The sequence below is a fragment of the Apium graveolens genome, chromosome 4, assembly GCF_009905375.1.
Source record: "Apium graveolens cultivar Ventura chromosome 4, ASM990537v1, whole genome shotgun sequence".
Classification (NCBI taxonomy): domain Eukaryota; kingdom Viridiplantae; phylum Streptophyta; class Magnoliopsida; order Apiales; family Apiaceae; genus Apium; species Apium graveolens.
Window position 1 is genome coordinate 47,524,345 of NC_133650.1, and position 6,000 is coordinate 47,530,344.

Sequence of the window (6,000 nt, forward strand, 5' to 3'; positions counted from 1 at the left end):
TCACCATAGAGCTTAACCAGTCGCCATAGAGCAATATAAAGCCATTGGTCGCCATAGAATAATATTCAGAGGATGTTCAAGTCGCCATAGAAGAGTAGTGATATTAAGTGAATCAATTACAGCAAGATCAAAGGATTGTGTGGACACAGTAATGCCACATGTCCAATGAATTTGAAAGACTACATTAGCAGCTAAATGAATTGAATTTATTTCAGTCATCTTCTTTAGAAATAAAGTTTATTTTACGAGAGCTCCATTAAAGCCCCTCATTTATTAAGCTTGTAAATATATTGTTATGCTGTTGAATTTGTTGGAGCTAATCAATTTATTGATTAGATTGTAGCAACCTCAAGGATTATATTAATAAAACAATATATTCCTCGAATTGTTTTGAGTCTTATTTGATTCCGTACTTTTAACGAAGAACTTGTAAACGAATCAAAAAGATTGTAGGTATCGTATTCAACCCCCCTTCTACGATACTTTGGGACTAACAATTGGTATCAGAGCTTGTTGATTGACATACAAATCAAGAAACGGGGAAAGAAACAAGTTCTTGAAAATTTCTTAAATTTTTTAATTTTCAAAAATTCTCATTTCTTGAAATTTTTGAAATTTAAATAATATAATTCCGCCAAGATGATGAATAACCAAAGAATTGGAAGTATAAAGGTTCCCCATTCCATAGAGATAATTATAACCTATGGAAGAGAAAGATGATGATGTTTATAAAAGCTTCGAATCAACTTTACATTGGGATATTACTGAATGGCCCTTATGTTACGATGGAAGTAGTTGCTGAATCCACAACCAAAGATGGTGTGAAAATTCCTTCCTCATCTACTCCCAGGGATCCGTCTAAATATACGGAAACTGACAAGGAGTTGATAAATCTGGACACAAGCCTTCAACTCATAATTGTGGAATCGACCGATAATGATATGAGTCATCAACTTCTAGGATGTAACAATGCAAAAGATATATGGGATACCATTGAGCTTTTAATGGAAGGTACAGAAGAAGTCAAAGAAAACATGATGGATATTCCGACGACTCAATATGAGGCATTCAAACTTTAACCCGGAGAAGCACTGTCTTCACTCTTTGAGAGATATACAAGACTGTTAAGTGAATTAAAGCTGCAAGGAAAAGTTTACCCTATACGAGAGTCTAACAGAAAGTTTATGTTGACGCTCCCAGTTTACCTTGAACAAAAGAACACATCAATCAGGGAAAGAGCAGATTTTTTTACTATGTCCCTGGATGTGATTTATGGAAAGTTAAGAACACATGAGCTGGAGCAAGAACAGAAAGTTGTTATCTATGGACCTGGTTCTATTGACAGTAAGAGTATGGCACTTGCAAAAACCACTGCACTTGTAGTTCGTGAACCTGAAGCTCAAGAAGACAAGGTTGCACCCTCCTCAACAATCAAGGAAATTGTCGTAGCTGAAATTGCTCATGATGAGCCAGAGGATGAAAATGAGTTCTACACTCAAGAAGAACTTGAACAGTTGGCGGACAAATCTATAGCATACATGGATGCAAAATTTAGTCATGTTAGATTAAGAAGGAATCCCAACTATAAATCAAGGGGTTCATCAGGGAGATTTCAGAAAGGAAGCTACTCATCAGGATCAAGCTCTAGAGGAGGCTACAAGTCAAGTTGGGTAGACAGGAGCAACACAAGATGTTACAACTGCAATGAGTTAGGGCACTTTGCATCCGATTGCAGAAAGCCCAAGGAATCAAAAGCAAAAGACTCCTATGAAAAGAAGGAAACTTATGAAGATTTGAAGAGGAAGAATGAGAAGCTGAAACAGAAGCTGAATGCTTATGTGGTAAAGGAAAAGGGAAGAGCGTATGTTGCTGAAGGAAAAAGCTGGGATGATACTGATTCAGATGAAGAGGAAGAGTATGTAAATCTGGCTCTTATGGAAGACTCTGCAGAGGATTCATGACAATCATCTCAGGTTCCTGAACTTACCACTATAGATATGTCTGTGTCTGAATACAAATCTATTGTACATGAACTTACTCTAGAATTGTATAATGTTCATACAAGCATGCTTGCATATAAACTTGAAAATGATAAGTTAGTTCTTAAATCTGAAAGTAATTTCTAGGAATGAAGAACTAGAATTTCTTGTAGTTGGACTAGAAGACCTTAAACAAAAGAATGAATATCTAGAGAATAAGGTTAAGTGCAATGCAGACATAGAAGCCATTCTTAGAACCCAAATCGCTGACTTAGAAAAGAAGTTACAGGCATTTAAGAATGCAGCTTTGACTCAGAAGGAGATAATAGATAGTCAAAGATTTAAATTTAAGACTTCAATATGACTTCACTATTCTAAGCTAAACAGTAAGAAACATAGTGGTACATCTGAAATAAACATGTTTGTTTCAGAAAAGGTTCCATATGTTATTAAATATGCTATATCTCCTTTGTTCACTGAGTCTGTTTTAGAACCTTTGGATGAAGTAAGTTTGCTAATCAATGAGGAATTAATTGCTGAAGATAGAGAGAAGGTAGAGGAATCCCCTAAGACTCCTAAGGCTCCAGCTAGTAAAGCCAAATCCATAGCTGACCTAGGTAATAAGGTGGATAGTAAGGAACCTGACACACTTAAGAAACCAGAACCTATAATTAACTCTTAGACTGGTGAGGGTGGTAAGCTTAAGACTAAGAAGAACAGGAATGGCAAGGTAGGTGTAAACAAGAAATCTGACTTTGCATCTTCCTCATCTATATTTAGGAAGTTATGTAATAACTGCAATTCTGCTACACACCTTACACATGCATGCACTAAAGCTAAAGTCAAATCTGTTGTAACTTCCAGTATGTCTGCCATGCCTAGCTTTCATGAGCTTTGTGGTGTAGTTGGATGTGTGCCATGTGCATTTGTTACCATGTCTAAGTATTTCAAAGCTTTTCATGCAACTGCTAGCACTTGCACTAACACTAATACAAGCATGGGTAATGAACACACACAGGCTACGACTGTAGTACCTCCTATCTCTAAGTCTAATATCTCTGATGAGACTAGCACTGAGAAGGAGTCAGTCAAAGTGAAAGCTAAGCCTGTCAAGGTTTCATTTGTTAATCCTGTTTCTACCCCTAAACCTTCAGGACCCAAGAAATCTTGGGTACCAAAGTCTTCTTAATCAATCTGTGTTTGTAGGGTAAGGTAAGAAAAGTAAAGATCATGTGGATTCTGGATAGTGGTTGTTCTAGACACATGACCGGAGAAAAGTCCCTACTCACAGGTGTGGTTGAGAAAGTTAGGCCCTATAGTTACCTTTGGAGATGACAGCAAAGGATTTACTAAGGGATATGGAAATTTGGAAATTGGCAATGTCATCATTGAAAACATCTCTCTTGTGGAAGGGTTGAAGTATAATCTTCTGAGCATAAGTCAGTTTTGTGACAAAGGATACAATGTTGATTTCAGATCAGAAAGATGTTTGATCACTCATAGGAAAGATGAGAAGCTTGCTTTACAGGGAGTGAGGAAAGGTAATTTGTATGTAGCTGACTTGAAGTCTACCTGTGATGGAGTAATCAGATGTTTCTACAGCAATGCTTCATCAGGAACAAAGTTGGTTATGGCACAAGAAGCTCTCGTACTTGAACTTCAAGACAATGAACTCTCTGGTCAAGAGAGAATTAGTGAGAGGACTACCATAGATGGAATTCTGTCAAGAAGGACTCTGTGAAGCATGTGAAAAGGGAAAATCAAAGAAAGCATCATACAGAAGCAAGGAAATGACAAGCATAACTGAACCTCTTCAGTTAATTCACATGGAATTATTTGGTTTAGTGAATGTATTGTCACTATCAAGGAAAAGATATGCTTTAGTGATAGTCGATGACTTCTCCAAATACACATGGGTGTTGTTTTTGCAATCCGAGGATGAAGCACCTCAACTAATAGTGGATCGTATAAAGAAGATTGATTTGGAAGCGAAATTTCTAGTCTGAAAGATCAGATCAGATAATGGGACATAATTCAATAATGTTTTTCTAAATGAATTATGTACATAGAAAGGTATTTCGATACAGTATTCAGCTCCAAGAACTCCACAACAAAACGGAGTAGTAGAAAGGAAGAATCGTACCTTGGTTGAAGCAACAAGGATTATGCTAAGTTAATCAAGACTTCCCACTTACTTCTGGACTGAAGTTGTCAACACAGCGTGTTACACTCAAAATTGTACCCTAATTAATAAAGATCATGACAAGACTCCTTATGAGATAATGGCTGACAAGAAACCAACACTGAAATACTTTCATGTGTTTGGTGCTAAATACTTTGTGTTGAAGGAAAGAAATGAGCATCTAAGAAAGTTTGATTCAAAAGCAGAAGAAGGCATATTTCTTGGATATTCTATGGAATCTAAAGCTTACAGGGTTTATATGATTATTGATCAGAAGGTGATTGAAAGCCTTAATATAATATTCGACGACACCAAGTTAGCAAGCCTGCAAAGAGAAAAGGATTCTGAATATCTGGAATTTGAAAATCTATCAGATGATCCTTTGGATATAATAGAACCTGAGATTACTAGAGTTATACCTACATTACATGGCAATACTGATTCAGGATCAAGTGGTGGTAATGGTGGAAACAACGATTATGACAATTATACAGGAACACCTTCAAGAACTACTGCACAGAAATCCGAATCATCTAATCATGGTGACAGAAACTCAGGGGGAGCAGGAAGAGGACCTACAGTTCACACTCAACATCAGGCTGAATAAGGGGAAACATCAAGATCTTATCTGCCTCGGCAAAGAGTTTGGAATAGAGACCATCCCTTTGAGTTGATCATTGGTGATCCTGACACAGGAGTGAGAACTAGACATGCCACTCAGAATGAATGTCACTTTTCAGGGTTTCTTTCAGAAATGGAACCTATGAAAGTGGATGAGGCACTTGAAGATCCAGATTGGGTTATTGCTATAAAAGAAGAACTCAATCAGTTTGAGAGGCAGAAGGTATGAAAGCTGGTACCCCGACCAAAGAACAAGTCATTGATAGGCACTAAATGGGTATTCAGGAACAAGTTAGATGAAGATGGCATTATAACGAGAAACAAGGCCAGACTGGTAGCGAAAGGTTACTCTCAAGAAGAGGGTATAGATTATGATGAAACCTATTCACTAGTGGCTAGAATTGAGGCAATCAGGATGTTTCTGGCATTCGTAACACATTCAGAATTCAAAGTTTATCAAATGAATATGAAGAGTGCATTCCTGAATGGGGAGCTAGAAGTAGAAGTGTATGTAGAACAACCTCCAGGTTTTGAAGATCCAATCTGGCTGATTTTGTATACTTTCTATTCAAATCTCTCTATGGTCTTAAGTAAGCTCCAAGGCATGGTATGACACTCTCTCTAAGTTTTTACTTGAAAATGGTTTTACTAGAGGTATCATAGATAAAACTCTGTTTCATAAAATGCATAAATCTGTTATGATATTATTTCAACTATATGTTGACGCTATTATATTTGCTTCTACTAATGATGAACTTTGCAAGAGATTCTCTAAGCTAATACAGAGTAAATACGAAATGAGCATGATGGGAGAGTTGAACTACTTTCTTGGATTACAAGTTAGTCAAAGGAAAGATAGTATATTCATTTGTCAATCCAAGTATATCAGAGAACTTCTCAAGAAATATAATCTGGAAGATTCAACTCCAACAAAGACTCTCATGCCAACAGCCTCTAAGCTTGATCAGGACAAAATTGGTAAGAAAGTTGACATCACAAGCTACAGAGGTATGATAGGCTCAATACTTTATCTCACATCAAGTAGGCCAGATATTATGTTTATAACATGCTTATGTGCTAGATTTCAAGCTGAACCAAAAGAGTCTCATCTTATAGCTGTTAAAAGAATATTTATGTATCTTAAGGGAACTCCAAATCTTGGTATTTGGTACCCTAAAGGTACAGGTTCTGACCTAGTTGGCTATACAAATTCAGATT